Source organism: Ovis canadensis, chromosome 11 (assembly GCF_042477335.2).
Source record: "Ovis canadensis isolate MfBH-ARS-UI-01 breed Bighorn chromosome 11, ARS-UI_OviCan_v2, whole genome shotgun sequence".
NCBI lineage: Eukaryota > Metazoa > Chordata > Mammalia > Artiodactyla > Bovidae > Ovis > Ovis canadensis.
Window position 1 is genome coordinate 70,672,548 of NC_091255.1, and position 13,360 is coordinate 70,685,907.

Sequence of the window (13,360 nt, forward strand, 5' to 3'; positions counted from 1 at the left end):
CCTGGAATAGCACAATGCACTTTTTTTCCTAATCAGGATATGTCCACAGAAGAAAGATGCTTTTGCTTGTCATGCTCTGGCAGCGTTAGAGGTTGGAGCAGGCATTCTTCAGGAGTGGCACTCAGGTTACGGTTTCTGCTCCCTGTGGGGCCTGGGCGGTGGTGCCCCATGGGGAAGGGGGGCAGCGGGTGAGGGGGCGAGTGGGGCCTGGAGGGATGGCAGCCCCCGCCCCCAGGGCACAGTCCCCTGTGGACACACCCCCCCGTCCCGGGGCACGACCCACGCCGACCTGGACGCGTCCCCCCACTCCACCCGGATTCCTAAGCCCCGGACCTCTCAGCCCCGCCAGGGGGGGCCAGGGCCCAGAAGGCCATGCTGCGGCTCCTGGCAAGTGCATCTCTGACTCTGCCTCAGCCTCACTGTCCAGGAGGCGGGACGAGAGGGCGTCGCTGGGAAGCTGAGCTGACAGGGGCCTCCCGCTCGCCCCCGTTTCTGTGAAGGCACTTGCGGCCCCTCGCAGGGCCAGCATCCCATTTCACCGCGCCCCATTTCTATGAAGTCACTTACAGCCCTCTGTGGGGCCAACAGCCCACTTCACCACCCCCTCCCATAATATAAAGTCACTTACGGCCCCTCAGCGGGGCCAGCATCCTGCTGCACCGCCCGTGCCATAACATAAAGCCGCTTGCAGCCCCTCCATGGGCCCGGCACGTCTCACACTGGAGGACGGGGCACCAGGCGGCCTCTGTGCCCTCGGGCCTGGCTGCTCTGACCTGCTGGGCACAGTAGAGCCCAGCCTGCCTGAAGCACCTCCGCCTTCCTGCCCCGGCACCTCCAGCGTCTGGCGGGGCTTCACCCACCTCCCAGCCTGGGCACAGCTGGTCTCCAGGCACTGCCCTTTGGTTTGGGCACCTCTGGGCAGGCTGCTGTGTCTTTGCAAGGGTTGTGGCGGGTGGGGGGGGGGGGGATGGAGGAGGCCGGGCAAGGAAGGGGCACAGTGGAGGTCATGGGGTACGGAGGGCTCGCCTGCTGTCTGAGCGCCCCCTGTCTCCTCCAGGAACCTCAGTGTCCCCTGTCAGCTGGGGACACCCCTGCCCATTCCTGTGCCTTTGAGGCCTGCAGGAGGGCCGGGGCAGGCCTGGCTGAAGCAGTGTGCATGAAACTCCCAAGCGGCCCCCGGACTTGGTCTCTGCTGTGGCTGAACCACACTCGTGGCTGGGCTCCCTGGGCAGGGGGCCCCTGACACCCCACTGAACCTGGAGGGTGGAGTCCTTTCGCCACCATGTCCAGCCACCCTGTGTGTGCGGGGAGGCACGTGGGGCGGGGGGCGTCCTGTCTGGGGGGCCGAGGATGCCTTCCCCATCACTGCCCCGGAGATGGAGCCGAAAATTCTTCAACCGCTCACTCCCTGTTGCCTGGGGGTCATGGAGGTGGAAACGCCCCAAGTTAGAAATCCCAGTGGATCCTGTGGCTCGGGGCAGGGGCTCTGGGGTTGGGGGGGTGGGGCGCTGTGCGGCCCCAGGAGGAGACTGGGGACCCCCCCACCCTCCACCCGGTTCTGCGTCCCTCCCTTCTTCTGTGCGTGACTTCGAGACAGCCCAACGGCCCCCCTCCACGGCCGTCGTCCGTTCTGGGTTGAACGGGGTTGAAAGCGGGCCCTGGCTGGGAAGGAGACCCAGTTACACTTCTTCCCACACATCTGCGCTTTTTTCTGTTCAGACCTAATGTTGGTCTCAGTTTCCCCCTAACACACTCAGGTGCAAACACACACGGTTTGGGGTTTCTAGTAGGACCCCTTTAGCTTCAGCGGGAGTCAGAACTCTTGTTTTCCCGCCCAGAGTCCACAGCAGAGGCATTGCACTTTGTTTTGTTTTGTTTTGTTTAATGGTGGGGTGTGATCTCTGAGTTATTTATCAGTCCCCGTTAACGGTGAGTATTCATCAGTGTTGGGCATGAACCCAGGACTTAGGGACTTTGGTTTCTTTCTGAAAACAGTTCTTCCCCATGCTCTAGTTTCATGATATGGTTTTAGCAGAATTAATCTGAAATCGGTTTATACAATTTTAAGTAAATAAAGTCACTCAGTCGTGTCCGACTCTTTGTGACCCCATGGACTGTAGCCTACCAGGGTCCTCCATCCATGGGATTCTCCAGGCAAGAGTACTGGAGTGGGGCGCTATTTCCTTCTCCAGGGGGTCTCCCCGCCCAGGGATTGAACCCGGGTCTCCCATGCTCCAGGCGACACTTCAGCCTCTGAGGCACCAGGGAAGCCCTCATACAGTTTTATTCGGCTGCAAATTGGTCTGTGCCGGGCGGCCAGGCCGACTGTCTGCAGACCCTCACCCTCTGGACCGCCTCTTCACACAGCAGCCACGGCATGGGGACTCCTCCATCAGTATTCCAGCTCCCTGGGGAAGGCGTCTTGGGGGGTCAGTGTTCAAGCTCCCTGAGGAAGGCGTCTCGGGGCAGGCGGGGGTGGGCAGTCAGTGTTCCAGTTCCCTGGGGAAGGCGTCTCGGGGCGGGGCAGGGGGTCAATGTTAAGCTCCCTGAGGAAGGCGTCTCGGGGGGTCAGTGTTCCAGTTCCCTGAGGAAGGCGTCTCGGGGCAGGGGGGGCGGTCAGTGTTCCAGATCCCTGGGGAAGGCGTCTTGGGGGGTCAGTGTTCAGCTCCCTGGGGAAGGCGTCTCGGGGGGTCAGTGTTCAGCTCCCTGGGGAAGGCGCTCGGGGGGTCAGCCTCAGGGGTGAGGCCCCGGTGCCAGGTGGTGAGCGCATGGATTCTGGGGCGAAGGACGAACGTTCTTTTTGAAGAAACCAGGTGGCCCTAGTGTGCAGAGCCCGCCTGCTGTGCGGGAGACCTGAGAGATGCGGGTCAACCCCTGGGCCGGGAAGACCCCCTGCCGGAGGGCATGGCAACCCACTCCGGTATCCTTGCCTGGAGAATCCCAAGGACAGAGGAGCCTGGCGGGCTGCAGTCCGTGGGGTGGCAAAGAGTTGGACAGGATTGAAGCGACTTATATGCACGCACGGACTTTGGTGGTTGGGTTTGGAGGTCTTAGGGTCTGGTCAGACTTAAGGTTTGGGAGGTGGCCAAGCCCCGAGGCACAGAGGAGCTGGGTGGGGAAGCCCCCTCCATCCCTGTCGGTGGTGCCCGTGACCCTGGGCTGACCTTGCCGGGAACAGAGTGGTGGGAGTGGGCAGGGCTCCCAGCAGCTGTGGGGTTTGCAGAGGGAGGCAGGGTTGGGGGCGGGCTGCAGAGGCTGCGGAGCAGCCCCTGGGGCAGCTCTCGACTGGCTGCGGGTGGGACCGCCTGTTCTCAGAGGAGGAATGTCCTCAGCACAGACGATTCGGGGACCGCCTGTTTTCAGCTGCTTCTCTGGAATGTTCTTGTTTTTTACCTTCGCAAACTGACTTCATTCACACTATTTGGCAACACAAGATGGATTTTGGAGCCTTGTTCTCTTTGGCAGGAAAAGTTCATTAATTTTAGTCGGCTCCCCACACATTTCACAAATGAGCTTGAAGAAATGAAGTGCCTGTCATTGCCACACAGACACCAGACGTTGCCAGGAGTGCGGCGTTTTCAGGGAGCGAGTTTGTTGGTGCCGGCAGGGGAGTGAGTTCCCGGGCACTCGGAGCTGCCAGGGCGATGCTGAATGCAGGCACCTGCAGGGCCATGGGCCTGATCGCCCCAGAGATGCCCTCCTCCCCTCTGTTCTGGAAACAGACGTGCAGGCCTGGCACGGGGACGGCCGTCTGGCTGCAACAGGCTTACTGGAAGGTATCCGTGCCCGTGCGGGAAGCGCCTGCGGGGCCTGTGGTTCACTGTGGCCTGACCTGCATGGGGTTTTCCTCCACTCGACCCGCAGAGTCCGAGGTGGGCAGAGCAGAGTGCCCTGCCCCTGCCCCCTGGCCCCTGTCCTCTGAGTTGGGGGCGGGGAGTGCACACACCTCTCACTCCCAGGCCCCCTGCATGTCAGTCCCCTCCCTGTTCGCTCTCTTTGCCCCTCTGCTGGGTTTGGGTAGTGTCCCCTCAAAGTTCACATCCACTTGAGATCTCACCGGGCGACCTCATTTGGAAATAGGGGCTTGGCGGACGTGGTAGGAGAGGAGACCACGCTGGCCCGAGGTGGGTCTGGGGACCACGTCCTCGTGAGAAGGCCGCTGTGAGCACACCCTCCGCCTCCGGAAGGCACCGCCCTGCTGGCCCCAGGTGCAGGACTCTGGGCCCCTGGGGTCCTGAGGATGCGTGCCTGCGTGTGGAGCCCCCGGCGCCTGCTGCCCTGTCGGGGCATCCGGGAGGCCCACACCTCCACCCCTGTCCTGTGGCCGCCGTTCACGCAGAGCTTCCTCCTGTCCCACCCAGCGCGGACACCAGCGGCTTCTGCTGTCCGAGGCTCTGAAGAGGCGGGGGTGCCAGACCCGGACCTTGGGGAGCTCTAGGCCCTGAAGTGCTGCCCATGGGCAGCAGAGGAGGGGGCCTCGGCCTAAGACCCCAGGTTGTCAACCCGCGGGCAGCCCCCTCCTCCGCTGTCACGGGTGACAGGGGTGGCTGTTGGGGTCACCGTCATTGTCAGAGGAGAAGGTGAAGGCCAGGAAACCCCACCCCCCACCCCCAGCCCTGGCTTCTGAGACGAGCAGAACGCACCCCCTCCACCCCAGGCTCCGCTGCCAGGACGGACGCCCGCCCGCCTGCGGAGGAGGAGGCATCCTGCAGGGTGACAGCCAGCGGCGGCCTCAGAGTGGGGCTGGGGGAGCGGCTGGGTGGCTTGATGGAAGACGTTTCCTGTCTGGGGTGATGCTGGCGGAGCAGCTTCCTGTTTCACGAGAACTTAAGCAGGAAGGCTACCTTGGGATCCTCCCCACGGCTTATAATCTCACGCTGCTTTAGGCGTTTGTCTAGGAGAAGAGCTTGAGGCCGTGTGCTCTGGGCCTGTGTGGACCCCGCAGCCCTGTGTGTCCTCTACTGGGGTTAGGGCCTTTGCGTTTGGGGTGCAGACTCGGGTTTCCTAGTGGGTGCTTTGTGACCGTGCCCACATGGGAGTCTCAGGCTTTGCTTCTGAGACGTCGGGTCTTGGAGAAACCCTCTCGAGCTGGTGGAGAGAATGATGCCCTCCCCGGGGGCTGGTGATGCTGTGAGGTGGGTCCCCAGCACAGCACTGGGCTGGCCTCGAGCGCTCAGCGGGAGTGAGCTGTCATCACTGGCCAGCTGAGTCACCTCCTGGGCCCTTCTGGACCTCAAACTCCTCTTCACAAAATCAAAGACTGGGGCCTGGTGATTTCACGGATTCCTACTGAATATGAGAACCTCTGTCGCCTCGTATCCACCAGGCTGGTTTGGAGAAGCCACCCAGCGTAAACAAGACAACCTTTAGAAAGTCGCGAAGGTAGTGATTTCCACACCCAGGTGACCCGAGAGGAGCGCCCCCAGCTGCTCGGTCGGTGGGGGTGTGCCGATTTCAGTATTCTTAATTTGAGATATTTTTGAGCCATGAAAGAACCTGTCTCGCAGAATCACACAGTGAGGTGTTTGTTCTTCGGTTAGGATCTTTGTGTGAATGAATCTGCTTTCTGTTTAGGCCACTGGAATCAAGTTACATCTAAGACATTAAGGCTCAAAGAAATCTACAACTTTCTGGAACAGAGCCTGGACTCTGGAATTAAGCAGAGTATTAGAAACAGCCTTGGACAGCAAGGAGATCAAAACAGTCCATCCTAGAGGAAATCAACCCTGAATATTCATTGGAAGGTCTGATGCTGAAGCTCCATCACTTTGGCTAACTGACGTGAAGAGCTGATTCACTGGAAAGGACCCTGATGCAGGGAAAGATTGAAGGCAGGAGGAGAAGTGGGCAACAGGATGAGATGGTTGGATGGCATCACTGGCTCAGTGGGCATGAGTTTGAGCAGCTCTGGGAGATAGTGAAGGACGGGGAAGCCTGGTGTGCTGCAGTCTGTGGGGTCACAGAGAGTCGGACGGGACTCAGCAATCGAACAGTGAGCAACTAGAAACAGCCACCGTGGAAACCCCTAGTGGGACACTCTCACGCTGCTCCTGGGACTCTTTTCAGGATCCTCTCAGAGTCTCCTGAAAATTTACTGTAAGTTTTCTTAGGTTACTGACTTCCCCAGTTTCTATCAGATCAGAGAAAGCGAGGGGAGAAGGAGGGAAGGAATCTTTGTGAAAAGCCTGCTGTGTGTGTGCCGGGCACCCCACACGGGTTCCCGTGTCCCCGTTTCACACATGGGGAAGCAGAGGCTCTGAGGGGCAAGACTGAAGTCTGCCCAGCCCCGAGGCGGTGGACTTGGGATCTGAGCCCGTTTCCTTGTCTGCAAGGCATTGCACGCTCGGGGTGGACGCCTGCATGGTGACAAAGGCCGGGCGGCTTCAGGGGATGCTGCGGGGCCCACAGGGGCCTGGAACCTAAGTGGCATGTGGGCACTCACAGGACGACCAGCCTTGTCCTGTGCCTCCTGTTTGGCGTCCTGTGCCCCGTCAGACGCGAGCACGCACGGCTGCCCCGGGCGCTGAGCCCTGTGTCAGCGGGGCAGCTGCGCGCACGGAACGGGATGTGTGGCACCGCTGTGTAGGCTGCAACGCGCGTTAGAAACGGTGGTGGCTCCAAGTGACAGTGCTTGGAGGTTGCAGGGAATTTCTGCTTTCTGGAAGATTCCTCTGGTGGAACACCTTGTCTTCTGGTGGTGCTGGGTGAATGGGGTTTGACCGTGTTTTATTTTGGTCCTGAGGCTATCTCTGCATCCAGTTCTTCCTCAGGGACATTAAGAGGCCAGGAGGGCAGTGTGGCCGTAGGCTGGGGCATTTCTGCTCAGGTTTATGGTACATCCTGATCTGATTCTCTTCGGGGTGACTTTAAGCTGACCGGTATTGGGGGCATTGCTGTTTTTGCCTTTGGGTGTGTGAGGACCGCTCTCTGCCTGATCTCCGGCTTGCTTTCTTGCAGTGCGGCTGAGCGTGTGCACGCAGCCTGCCGGGCAGTGGTGGTCAGCGTGCCAGGGCCCCGTGCCGGAGCCGTCACCTCTGAGGCTTTGAGTAATCCATCCGCAGTCTCTACGGATGAATCATTCATGAAAGCACGTTTCCATCCTGCTCACTGGATGCGAGCTTTCCTTGCAATGGTGAGGCTGGGGAGACTAAAGCCTTCAAGTGTCTTAGCCCCTCCCTGGGGTTTATCCCAGTTACAGGTTTATGAAGTAGAAACACGGATGTACAGTCTCCTCTGAGACTGTCTCAGTATGTCTGTCCTTCAGAAAAGCACATCCGAACACTTCTGGAGGCAAAAGCTCAGCATCTCATCCGTATATAAAAATATGTTTCCAACCAGGCTTCCTCCCAGACGCTTCTGGAGGACGGGAAGCAAGAGCTCAGCATCTCATCCATATATAAAAATACGTTTCCAACCAGGCTTCCTCCCAAACGCTTCTGGAGGACGTGAAGCAAAAAACTCAACATCTCAGCATCTCATCTGTATATAAAAAATATGTTTCCAACCAGGCTTCCTCCCAAACACTTCTGGAGGACGGGAAGCAAAGAGCTCAGCATCTCATTCGTATATGAAAAATAAGTTTCCAACCAGGCTTCCTCCCAAACACTTCTGGAGGACATGAAGCAAAAGCTCAGCATCTCATCCGTACATAAAAAATAAGTTTCCAACCAGGCTTCCTCCCAGACACTTCTGGAGGACATGAAGCAAAAGCTCAGCATCTCATCTGTGTATGAAAAATATGTTTCCAACCAGGTGTCCTCCCGAGTGATTTCGGTCAGTCTCTGCAGGCATGTATTATCTTGCACATGAAAGTGTAAGCTGACAGCCACCTGGTAACAGTGGAACATTCCAGCAGGGAGACACCAGCGTGGCATGGAGCTGCGACGGACAAGTACAGAAAGCCTTCATTCTCTGATGCTCAGAATGGAGAGTGGCCTCACGTTCCAGGGCAGCGATCGCCCTGACTGCTCTTTACGCTCATTTCGTGCTGCAGTAATTGAGGTTCTGAGAGCTCCCGTGCCAGGCAGCCAGTGAGTGGCAGACGTGATGTGAAACTGTCCGGGGAAATGCGTGGAAGATTGACCAGGTGCCCGAGCGCCGAGGCTTGTGTTAGGACGCTTGTGTTTATACTCAGTCATGTCCCACTCTTTTCTACCCCATGGCCTGAAGCCCACAAGACTCTTCTGTCCATGGGGTTTCCCTGGCAAGAATACTGGAGTGGGTCGCCATTTCCTCCTTCTCCAGGGGGTCTTCCCGACCCAGGGACCGAACCTGCATCTCCTGCACTGGCAGGCGGGTTCTTTACCCTGAGCCACCGGGAGGCCCTTATGCTGGGATTGTAGGCGCTAAAGCATGTTGACCCGAGAACCTGTTTGCCGAACGTAGAAGCATTTTGTGGGCATTGTGGGAGCTTGTGAATTAATTGGCAGCCAGAGACTTAAGAATTGACACCTGCTTAATCTCCAACATGTATCAATGCAAACAGCTCCTACAGTTCAGCAACCAAAGAACAAACAACCCGACTGAAAAATGGGCAAAAGACCATAATAGACATTTCTCTAAAGAAGACACACAGATGACTAGTAGGCACATAAAGAGATGCTCCACGTTGCCAGTTGTTAGAGAAATTCAAATCAAAACTACAGCGAGGCGTCACCTCATTGGTCAGACGGGTCACCGTAAAAAAAATCCAAGAACAATGAACCCTGGAGAGAGTGTGGGGAAAGCGCACCCTCCTCCACTGTCGCTGGGAATGTAAGCTGGTGCAGCCACTGTAGAAGCCTGGAAATAGAATGACCTGTGACCCAGCAGTTCCGCTCCTGGGCACGTATCCAGAGTTCAAAAGATGCCTGCCCTCCGTGTTCACAGCAGCGCTGTTCACAGCTTCAGTGTCCCTCGACAGACGAGTGGATAAAGATGTGGGACATTCATGTGACGGGATCCTACTCAGCCACAAGGGGGAACAAAGCATGCCATTTGTAGCAACATGGATGCAACTAGAGGTTGTCATAGTAAGTCAGAAAGACAAATATATCACTTCTAAGTGGAACAAGGTTTTTCCAGTGGTCGTGTATGGATGTGAGAGTTGGACTGTGAAGAAAGCTGAGTGCTGAAGAATTGATGCTTTTGAACTGTGGTGTTGGAGAAGACTCTTGAGAGTCCCTTGGACTGCAAGGAGATCCAACCAGTCCGTTCTGAAGGAGATGAGCCCTGGGTGTTCACTGGAAGGAATGATGCTAAAGCTGAAACTCCAGTACTTTGGCCACCTCATGCGAAGAGCTGACTCATTGGAAAAGACTGTGATGCTGGGAGGGATTGGGGGCAGGAGGAGAAGGGGATGACACAGGATGAGATGGCTGGATGGCATCACCGACTTGATGGACGTGAGTCTGAGTGAACTCCGGGAGTTGGTGATGGACAGGGAGGCCTGGCGTGCTGTGATTCATGGGGTCGCAAAGAGTCGGACATGACTGAGCGACTGAACTGAACTGAAAATGTGGCACAAATGAACTTTTCTACAAGAACAGACTCAGATGGAGAGAACGGACCTGTGTTTGCCAAGGGGGAGAGGGGGGTGGGAAGAGCTGGGAGTTTGGGGTTAGCAGAGACAAACTCTTAAACACAGGACAGATAATACGATGGATAAGCAACAGGTCCCCCCATACAGCACAGGGGACGATATCTAGTGTGGGGTAAACCGTAATGGAGAAGAGTATTTATTAAAATGCACGTCTGTGTGAGACTGAGCTCCTCTGCTGGACAGCAGAGACTGGCAGTCGTCTTCTGGAGAGAGCGGGCGTGTGGGAGGGGTTCCCAGACGGCGGCGGGCGCTTTGTGGGCCTCACCGAGGTGTTTCAGTCATTCCTGAGCAGTTCCCAGTACTTTTCAACTCTCATTTCATCGCTTTTGAAATGAACCCCTGGCTGTGGACCATGGGTGGCTCCCATTGAGGTCACCCTCTCTGGGCTCGGGAGGCTGGCCGGTGGTGCCGGTGGAGGCTGAGCGGTCCTTGCGGTTTCTGAGACAATCCCCTGCGAGCAAGGCTGGCTGGCTTTCTCGAGAAGCAGCTTCTCCCTGAAAGGACTCAGGGGAGGACATGGGAGGCTGGAGGGCAGCAGCCAGTGTCCCCTGAAGCCACATGCTGCCGCCTGCTGAGGGCACAGGAAGGCCCGGGCCGCCAGCGTCCACCTCCAGGGATGGGTTGTCCTAGCGGAGCAGCTCCATCTGCCTGATCCTGGAATATCGTTCCACAGCGACGCAGGGTGTCTTATTTCTTATTACCTGTAGCGTCTACAAATGTCTTCATGATCTCTAGTTTGTCCCTTTCTCCAAATGAGACACTCATCAACTGTGTAACTTTCCTAAAGCATTTGAACAGTTTTCATGTCCTTTTAAGGAAACTTCTAAGCCAAGATGTAGGTCTTCGTTACCGATGATGGCAGCTTTCTTAGAATCAATTTACGGAAACACGAGCACCTTTGCCTACCACCTCCAGCTTCTGCTTTCTGTGTTTCATAGCTTAATTAGGGAAATAAAATGTCATCTTTAAGAAGAAAAATCTCTTACTAAAAGCAGCTCATAGACTGTTGGTACAGCCTAGAAAATAGCCCAGGGTGTGAGGAAGAGCTGCACGTATGTTCATACACACATACGTGTATCTGGGTATATACACACGTGTACAAGTATTCACTTTTTTAATGAGTCACTGGCAGTTGGGAGCACTCATTTTCACAAAGTCAGTTTTGACCTGCAGCCCCGAGCAGGGCGGCCGCCTGGAGCGCGGGGGGTGTGCTGGCCGAGTGGCCACCATCGCGCAGCTCCCCGGTGACCTCAGTCCCCTAATCCCTGTGGCTCCCATCGCGTCCCCATCTCAGGCCGAGGAGCAGCATGGATGTCGCTTGGGTGGGTCTCCCAGCCCCCAAGCACAGGTCCTCCTCGTGGTTCTTTAAGAAAGAGATGTTGGAAGGGGTGGAATGTGCCAAGGCCTTATGGCCGGGGTCTGGGAAAAGGAGGCCCCAGGATCTGTTAGTTTCCGTGAACTCGGGGGCCTGAGAAGGAGTGGGTGCAGCTTTCCGTCAGGAGGTTAAAGATGGTTCAGAAGGCCCTGCACCTGGAGGTGGTGGCTCGTGGGTCACAGGTTTGGGAGTGGGCTCTCTTGGTGCTGAGGGGGCGGGGTTTAGGAGGGCCGGGGGAGAGCATAACAAGGTCTGGCTGCCCGCCCCAGGATGAAGCAGAGAAATGAAACCTTGGGGTCACGAAAAAGTGTAGATGAACAGAAGGGGGAGAGCGGCATAAAGTCTCCCCAAGCGCCATCCTTCCACCAGCTTTCTCTGTCTTTGTAGACCCTTCTGCCTGCAGAGGCGTGTACAACATTTAAAGCCTGCGAGTGGCTCTGCGTCACAGCTGATTCTGGATAACGACCCACTGTGTTTTAAAACTTGTTTTGCCTTATATTTTCTGGCATCCAATTTAGAAATGTAATGCTCATTTTGTAAGGTGGATTTTTTTTTTTTTTAATTTTCTTGCTCTTTCTCTGCCCAAAGTCTTTATTTATATGAAAACTTTCCTGGTTCCTCTGTGGCAAGTCCTTCCGTTGAGCTCTCTCACCAGTTACCCATGGGCTTAGGAATCCCTGGGACGCCTTCACATTCCCTTTTGGGACACTTCTGGCCTCATTACTTAGTAATTAATGTCATGTTCCATATCTCTGATGCTTTATTCATTCCCAACATACTTGATAAAAGAGAGGTAATTCATGTATTTCAGCTCCTTGTGAATTGTTGTCCAAGATAAACCAAGGGAAATACTTGGGTAGAAATTTACATATTAATGTGGACTGACTTTGTCACATAAGCTCCATGCAATCTCGAGAAAATGAAAGCAATTTATTTAGGGAAACTTTCTACATGTGTTTACCTCTAAGAATTAAAAACTGCCGCTAGCTTGTGGGCACCTTCTAATTTCAGAAGCAGCATACTGTGTTCGCCTTTGTTGTGGCCTGCATTTCTAACTGAACTTTAATATGCTCTTTTCATTTGGAGGCAGTTCTTACTCCATTTCCAACATTGATTGAAATCAAAGCCAAACCAGACATTAAATATGAAACACTTTTTCCATAACTTTACCCACAGGAGCTTTGTAATTACATGTCATGCCTAAATCAAATTTTTAAAAAAGCACTGGATTCCGAAATTAGAGTGTTTACTAAGGGATTTGGAACAACTTCATGATTTTTTCTGTGAACCATGACCAAAAGTAGTTATTTTCTTGGTTGATATGAATCGCATTCCTTTCCATCGGGACTTGAGTTTTCCTCTGACCACCGACCTGCCTCCACCGTTGACGTGCAGCAGCCCAGGCCTGTTTTAATCATTCCCACTCAGTGAGGGACGTCCGCTGGCCTTTTGTCTTCCCCGAACGTGACCTTGCTTCAGAGGCTTTGGCAGGTGCTCGCGGGCCACGCTGGGAAGACTTGACTTCACCTACTTCCTGATCTTGAAGTTACCTGTTTACGACTCTGCTTTCCAAACCAGGCTAGAAGCTCTTGAGGCGACCTGAGTCTCATTGACCTCTCCCATCACCAGGGCCCACACCCCGCATGGGATGTAGCTGCGGCTCAGCAAATCGTTGACCAGAATTTAAACTGAAAGCGTCTGTCCAGTGCCTCTGTTTCTTTACGGCCTGCTCTGCTGCTAATTCCTCTATTTCATTTTTTAAGTTTAATTTTGTTTTAATTATTGCAGTATAGTTTATTAACAATATGCTATGCTGTGCTCTGTCGTGTCCGACTCTTCAAGACCCCGTGGACTGCAGCACGCCAGGCTTCCCTGTCCTTCACCATCTCCTGGAGTTTTCGAAAACTCATGTCCATTGAGTCGGTGGTGCCATCCAGCCGTCTCATCCTCTGTCGTCCCCTTCTCCTCCTGCCCTCAGTCTTTCCTAGCATCAGGGTCTTTTCCAATGAGTCAGCTCTTTGCATCAGGTGGTCAAAATATTGGCGCATCAGCATCAGTCCTTCCAGTGAATATTCAGGGTTGGTTTCCTTTAGGAGTGACTGGTTTGATCTCCTTGCAGTCCAGGGGACTCTCGAGTCTTCTCCTGCACCACGGTTTGAAAGCATCAGTTCTTTGGTGCTCAGCCTTCTTTGCGATCCAGCTCTCAGGCTGTTGAAAGCTCCCTTTGTGAGGCACTCCCACCTTACAGATTTTAGGCTCCAGGCTCTGCTGGCTTCTCTCCGGGGCTCGTCTCTGGTCTTCCGCTGAGTCCTCTTCCCGACACTCCAGTACATCATCTTCCTTGAAACTGCCTTCGGGATTTTCTCAGGTGGCTTCCGGCATCACTTGCAGACAGAGGCCTGTGA

At 55.2% G+C, this 13,360-nt stretch overlaps 1 protein-coding gene across 3 annotated transcripts in view; it reads left to right on the plus strand.

The window, feature by feature from the left end:
- Window positions 1-13,360, plus strand: part of PRKCA (protein kinase C alpha) — a 283,875-nt gene that overhangs the window by 103,451 nt on the left and 167,064 nt on the right. The window lies entirely within an intron of this gene.